Here is a 7,990-nt window from a genome sequence, read left to right as displayed (position 1 = left end):
ACTTTGTTTTAAAGTCTATTTTGTATAGCCTAAGTCATGTAAGCCCAGCTTTCCCTTTTCATTTCCATTTTCATAAAATATACTTTTCATCCCTTTACTTTCAGTCTGTGAGTGTCTTCCCATCTGAAGTGAGTTTCTGTGTATATATATGGCCTTGTTTTCTTATCCATTCAGGAACTTTATGTCTTTTGATTGAAGCATTTAATCCCTTTAAAGTAATTGTTGATAGATATGTATTTATGGCTATTTTATTACTCATATTTTTATTCTTTTTTTCTTTTTCCTCTTCAAGAAGTTCCTTTAACATTGCTTGTAATGATGGTTTGGTTCTGGTTAACTCCTCCTTTAGTTTTTTCTTGTCTAGGAAGCTCTTTATCTGCCTTTTAGTTCTAAATTATAGCTTTGCTGGGTACAGTAATCTTGTACTGTAATTTTGTAGATCTTTGCTTTTCCCTAATTTGAATTATTCATGCCAATCACTTCTGGCCTGCAAAGTTTCATTGAGAAAAAAGCTGGTAGTCTTATGGAGGCTCCCTTGTACATAACTAACTGCTTTTCTCTTGCTGGTTTGAAGGTTCTCTCTTTGTCTTTGATTTTTGGCATTTTAATTATGATGTGTCCTGGTTGGGCCACTTTGGGTTTATTTTGTTTGAGACTCTGTTTCCTGATCCTGTATGTCCATTTTCTTCACCAGGTTAGGAAAGTTTTCATCTTTATTTCTTCAAATAAGTTATTCAATTTTTTGCTCTCTTGTTCTGGCACCCCAATGATGCAGATATTGGTACACTTGATGTTGTCCCAGAGGCCCCTTAAACTGTCCTCAGTTTTTTTCATTCTTTTTTGTTTTTGCTGTTCTGACTAGATGTTTTCTGCTACCTTATCTTTCAAATCACTGATTTGATTCTCTGCTTTATCTAATTTACTTGATTCTCTCTAATGAATTCACCATTTCAGTTATTGTATTCTTAATTTGACTGTTCTTTTTTATTTTTTGTTTCCATTTTTATATTTCCTATCTCTTTGTTGAAGTTCTGCCTGAGATCATTGAGTATTCTTATAACCAGTATTTTGAACTCCATATTAGGTAGATTGCTGTTTTCCATTTTGTTTGGTTGCTTTTCTAGCATTTTGTTCTGTTCTTTCATTTGGGACACATTTATTTATCTCTTTATTTTGGCTGACTCCTGGATTTGTTTCTATTTATTAGGGAGAGCTGCTACATCTCCCAGGCTTGGTAGGGTGGCCTTATGTAGTAGGCATTCTGTGGGGCACAGTGGCACCGTCTTCCTGGTCACATGACCTGGGTGTTTTATGTGTGTTCCTTGTCTAGGCTGTGTGTGCACTCCTATTGTAGTTGAGCCTTTATTACTGTTGGCACGTCAATGGGAGGAATCAATCTTCAGGCTGATTGCTAATGAGGACTGGTCATGACTATAGTGGAGGAACTATTATTCAGGAGCTGACCCTATGGAACAGGGTTTTCTTTAGTGGGGCTCTGGTACCTGACAAGTCTGCCCTTTGAGTGTGTCATTTATGAAAGTGGTTGAGTGGTGCTCTGGTGTGGTCTGAAGCTGACCACCAGGTGTGTTGGTTCTGGGGCCTGTTGAGAGGTACAGGCAGGTTCAGCCACTGCCTGTGACCTGCCTAGGGTCACTGTATATGACCTACAAAAAAATCTGCAGTTGGTGACCACTCATGTTGGGCTTCAGGCCACATAGCAAAAAGTACAGGGCACACAGAGGTCAGATGCTGATTGTTGGGGTTGATGAACTTTCGAGAGATTTTAGGAAAGTCCACAGCACAAGCCAAGGTAGGCCATTTGTATGGAAAACACCCCTGGAATTGGTTTTCGAGGGTAGGCCTGCAAGTTCAGTAGGGTGGGATCTGAGGGAATCACTGAAGTGGGACTAACGGTGTTAGCCAGGTGGATGCCTGCAGGGGAAAGGCTCAACGAAGGTACAATGGCTTCTGCTAGCACTTCTGTCAGGCAGAAGGCTGCCTTTCCAGTCCTCACTTTGAAGGCAGACAGTTCAGTTCCTCCTCAGTATGGTATGTCCCTGTCACCTCTCAAGCTGCTGCCCCAGTGCTGAAGTTCAGGGCGAGTTAATCTGTTGGTGAGTTCTGCAAGTCCCTGCATGCTCTCTTTAAGAGGAGCACCTGGGACTTCAGAAGACCTCTGTCTCACTCAGCTGTAATCTTCGATGGTTTTCACAGCCCAAGGTACTGGAGACTTCTGTTCCTGACATTGCATTGCTGGGCTGGGGAGCCTGGTTTTGGGTTGGAACTTCTAGCTCCATCAGAGGGTATCTTTGCAGCTAAGATATTTCTCTTCATTCTTAATGACCACACATGGGTTTGTAACCAGCCGGTTCAGCATCTCCCCCTCACCTGTCATGGTCTTACATGGCTTCTTCTGTATATCTTCAGTTATACAACTTTTGTTCAGATAGATTTCAGGTGGTCTCAATGATAGTTGTTCTGTAGGTTAGTTGTAATTGTGATGTGGTCATGGGAGGAGGTGAGTACAGCATTTACCTATTTTGTTATCTTGACCAAAAGTCTGTATCCCACAAACACTAAGGAATCATTAAGGACCAAACACTGTGCTGGGGCTTTATATAGGATTAAAATATGAGCAAGTCATAGTTACTGTTTATTGAAATTCTAGTAGATAAAATTTTAGCCTTGGGGTTAACTGAACATATTGTTTCATTTATATTGATAATTGCTCTTGTTTCTCATACTAATCACATATATGTGTGTGTGTGTGTATGTATATACTTGATTTATGTGAATGTTTACAAAATTAATCCTGTAAATAATTAGTCTGGATTGATTAGTATTATAACATTTCTAGACTCCTCTTTATTTTACTTGTGTGAGTGTTATCTTATTGTTGGAAACCTTTTAATATTCTTACCTGGTCTATTACAGCTAGAAAAATGCTCAGAGACCAAACTGAGATTCTTTACATTTATAAATAAGCTGAAGCCTGAAGGTATTAACAGTCAGAATCAAACCCAGTTCCTTAATGTTTCATTATCATTTCCTTTATACATTTATTCTCTCACTCATTCCTGCCTTGGTTAGCTTATTATTCATTCATTCAATATATATATATCCAAATCTACTATGTGTAGGTGCTAAGATACCAGTGCCTTTCCACAGTGCCTTTATATCTGCTACTAGCAATCACAACATCAAAGAAATATGCTTCAATATTTTAAAATCCAAGTAAATCACAAACCTCAAGTCTTACTACTAATGATTATAGATGTAAGGACAGGAATTGGGCTACATTTAAGATAACATAATACTGTTCACTTAAAAATTACAAAAATTTTTATTCTTGATATTCAGCCTCTAGTCTCCTGAGGTTTATAGAGGTGGAACTATCTTTTATTTTTATATGCATATAATGTCTTAAAGGTCTGTCACATATGCTGTGTAAATTCTAGCAAGGTCCATAATATTTTTGAGAGTTTCTTAGAAGACTTAACTTCTTTGCTCCTTGGCACAATCTGAGTTTCTAGTGCTAGGTTGTCTATAGTTTCTGGTTCCACTGTCTCACTTCCTGTGATCCTCCTTGCTCAGTTCCTCTCTGCTCACCTGCTCTTTGATGTGTTACTAGCAAAAAGCGACATTTGTGAAAATTTTTAATGAAGGTTTGTAGATGTAAAGGGGGATTACACCACAGCATTGAAAGAGAAACAATATAATTGAGTATTAGTTATCTCAAAATTATCTACCCTCAGCCCAAGGAATTTCCTAGTGGATACCAGTGTTTGTAGGCATTATCCTTGTTTATTCCTTGCCCCTAACCTCTTCTGAGGTGATTCTCCCATTTTTCCGTTTGTTCTGCCAACACTTTCTCTTGATAATTAAAATTTCAGTTAATCTTTTTTGAAGATTAACTTAGTTCTCAGTATCCACTCTGGTTGTAATTATAGGCCTCTCTGTGCAAATTCACAAGGCTTTTTCATAAACAGCTTAGAAAAAAGAGTTGTTTGTAATTCAAGCTCTTGTAAATTTAGTAATAAAAACAAAAGTAGAGGCTTCCAAGAATTTAAGAGGGGTCAGCATCTCACTTAATTCACTATTGAATATATAGCTACCATCTTACAGTAATAAATAACCAGCACTGAGATGACTTAGAGAAGAACGGCTCACAGTTCTTAATGTCAAGATGATAACAGTCTGTGAATTATGTTATCTTTTCTTTGTGAACTATTTTTCTTAGCAACCATTTACTCCAAATACAAGTAGCTACTTCCTCCTTAAGGCCCAACACTATTCCTTATATATCACTGTTGTAGCATCTACAGGACACAACACAGAGTTTAACCTACAAATGTGTCTTGCTTTCTGGTTCAAGGAAGTAGCCTAACCATTAATTTAGCTCCTAATTTCATTGAAATAACAAAAAATATAAACTGAAAATTCCATAAGAACGTTGACAGTAACAAAGGGTATAATCAATGGGCCAGGAATTTTAAAGAATTTTGGAAAAATAGAAAATAGAACAGAAAGACTAACTCTAGTGCGGCACATGCTAAGGCTGGGGAAGCAGACAACATCTAGATCAGGCAAACTCTGCAGACTGGAAAGGACCTCATATTTAATTTCAAGTGCTATGGAAAGTCACTGAAGAATTTTAGTCAAGGAGGTGACATAAACTGATTTCTACTGTTAGAAGGTCATTCAGGGAGACTCTGGGAAAGTGACATTCTGAACTCAAGTTCAGGACACCCATATTCCCAATATCCTATCAACTAAATTTTTTCCGAAATGCAGAAAACAGGACAAGTAGCTTGACAGAGCTGCAACTGTGTGTATTTGTTCAAGGTTTTTCTCAAAATTTGGAGGAGGAAACATGTGAAATCCTGGCAGTGGGTGTAAGGAAGCTCAAATTCAGGATCTTTCTGTGCCCAGAGTATAGCAAAAGAAGGCACACAGATGGACTGAGGTAATTGTTACGCCCAAGACTGGAAATACATCAAGACTTTTAACTGAAGAGAACACAGATGAGAGAAGCCTCCTTCTGGTGCCTCAACAGAGACCTGCCAGTTGATAGGTACACATCACCTGCTCACAGGAAGCCAATCTGTGTACCTACTACTTCGATTTCCTACTGCATGAATAATTCAGGAAACCTGACCTCGCCAGCAGAGTTGAATGAAGACATGAGTAGATGAAGGAAAAATATCTGTACCCTTAAAGAAACCAAACAGATCCTTTAAAATAGATGACTTAGATGACCCCTATGAACTAAAATTATAACACTTAAACGTTAAGACTTCTAAATTAACACAGGTAAAAACAGGAATAAATGATATAGGAAAAAATAAGAAAAAGGAAAGAAAAGAAGCAACAAAGTAAACATTTGTTCCTCTAAATATCAGCCTGGGAAGAAAAAGATGTTTTATAATTATTTTTAATGAAACAAGTGAAACAAGGGGATAAAAAAAGGTGAAAAGAAAGGAGTGGGCCTAGAGATAGCAGAGATAAATAGACAAAAGAGAAACAGTCATTTCTTCAAGAGACTCACTTGACATCCAAAGACACAAGAAGTTTGAAAGTGAAAGTACAGGAAAAAAGTGTATTGCTTTAAAAATCCTTTAATATTAATAAAAGGAAGATAAAATAAACACAACATTGCTCTTAGTAAATTAAAAAAGTAGTAGGATATTGGAATGAGAAAACTGTAGGCAGACATTAATAAAACTTTCAAAAATAGAAAGCAAGTTATATGGAAAAAAACAATAAAATAGTTATGTCCCCTAATGAGCCTGATAAAAGACACAGTTATGAGAGTAAAAATACACATAATCTGAATAATATTAGAAACATAGTCAGAAATATATAGGTAATCAAAGATTACAAAAGAAAAAATTGCACTTTTGGCAAAAATTTGAAAAATTGATGGAAACGGATGTTTGTCTAACAAAATTTAAGTTAATAATATCAACCCAAGAGGAAGAAAGCCTGAGTAGATCAATGACCATAAAATAAATTGAAAGTGTACTTAATATCAACCATTAAAAAAAGTATCACACTCAAGTAAACTTAGATATGCTGTGTAACTTTTCCATGCTTAGGTTTTCTCACCTGTAAAATATGGATAATGTCTACCTCACAAAGTTGTTGTGATAATTAACTAAGTTAATATATGACACTTGACTGTGTAAAAATTTTTAAAGAAAAACTTCTTGATTGTTAAAAAATTCAGGGAATTAAAGGTAAGCAACAAATAATAGGAATATTGCCATGGTATTAATGGCATTAATAGCTAATTTGTAATAACTGATTTTAAAAAATATTAATAAGTGACTTAGATCACAAAAAGGAAATTCATAAAAACATAGATTAACTATAAAATATTGGTATAACAATTTTTGGTATTGGTCAGAATGTGGTAAGATTGAAACATAACACTGGAATTACTAAAGAAACCATGTATTATGCTCTCAACATTGCTTATTAAAACAACACAATGAAATATATTTTATTTTATTTTCCTCAAATGTTGGAAACTTATTTTATATTTGTTAATAACAAAATTAAATTAACCAGAACATCTGCTTCTCTAAGAATTTTAGTCAATTATGGTACTAATACTGATGCTATTTTTGCTGTAATGCTTATGATTTCTCTTTGTGTTTTCTCTATATTTTGGAGGAAAGTGTCAGATTTGTGAAAGATCTGTTTATATTATTGGTTTATAAATTAAAGAAAAACATTAAAATCAAATTTTACTTATTACAACTTATAGGATGCATTGCTATCAAGCAGCAAAAATGTACTGATTAACATAAGCCATGAAAATTGAATTTATTACTGGGTCATAGATTTGAGAAACATGAATGAGAGGACCATAGAAGCATCAGCCTATGTGAAATAACAAATTGATGTCTCTCTCTTTCTCCTGAATCAATAAAAATTAGAAAAAAGTAAAATGGAATAAGTTACTTAAATTAAATTTTTTATTTATTTCTGCTTCATTCTTTTTTTTAATATTATATTTATATATTTTTAGAGAGAATGGAAAGGAGAGAGAAAGAGGGAGAAAAGCATGAATGTGAGAGAGAAACATTGATCATTCCCGATAGGGAACCAAACCCAAAACCCAGGCATGCGCCCTGACCTGGAATCAGAACGGTGGACCTATGGAAGATGCCCAACCAACTGAGCCACATCAGTCAGGGCTGTTTACACACTTCTTGTTCTAGGCACTATTTAAAGCTCTAGAGCAGCGGTCCTCAACCTTTCTGGCACCAGGGACTGGTTCTGTGGAAGCTGGTGTGGGGGGCAGTTGGGGAGACAGAAGATGGAGCTCAGTGGAGCTTCAAGTACTGCCTAGTTCCTAACAGGCTGCAGACTGCCCCTGCCCTGGGGTTAGGTCTCCTGCTCTAGAAGATATAGCAGAGGACAAAACAAAACCTCTTCCTTATGGAGTTTCCATTTTGGAAGTTAGTATGACAGACAATAAGCCAGAATAAAAAGTAAAATACACAGAGTGTTGTACAGTTTTTAGTGCTGATGATGATAAATCACAGAGGTTCGTGAACAAAGTGGAGGGTGGGCTAAATCATGGTAACAGGGAGAACACCTATTGTATTACTAATTTTAAAATATAGAGTCTCACTGCTTTCAATGTTATTGTTGCAAGTCTTTTTTATATTTAATGATTTCTTTTTCAATTTTAGTTTTTAAAAATTAAGATGGCACCTAAATTTTATCAAATACTTTAAAGTATGTAATTATATATTCATAATGACCTCCTCCTTTAATCTATTAGTGAGACTAATTTATTTATGGATATAAGCTTTTCCTAACTTCCCTAAAATAAGCCATATTTTGTGATAATGTATGGTTATTTTTAATGTGCTAGATTCAATTTGCTAATATTCTTGAAATACAGCTTTATAAGTGAAATCAGTCTACACTTTTATGTTTGTCTTTTAAGGATCAAATTTAAGAATTATTTCAA

Source organism: Phyllostomus hastatus, unplaced genomic scaffold (assembly GCF_019186645.2).
Source record: "Phyllostomus hastatus isolate PE091 unplaced genomic scaffold, TTU_PhHast_1.1 phas_scaffold_21, whole genome shotgun sequence".
Classification (NCBI taxonomy): Eukaryota; Metazoa; Chordata; class Mammalia; order Chiroptera; family Phyllostomidae; genus Phyllostomus; species Phyllostomus hastatus.
The sequence above is the reverse complement of the archived record's forward strand: the minus strand, read 5'-3'. Positions refer to the sequence as shown.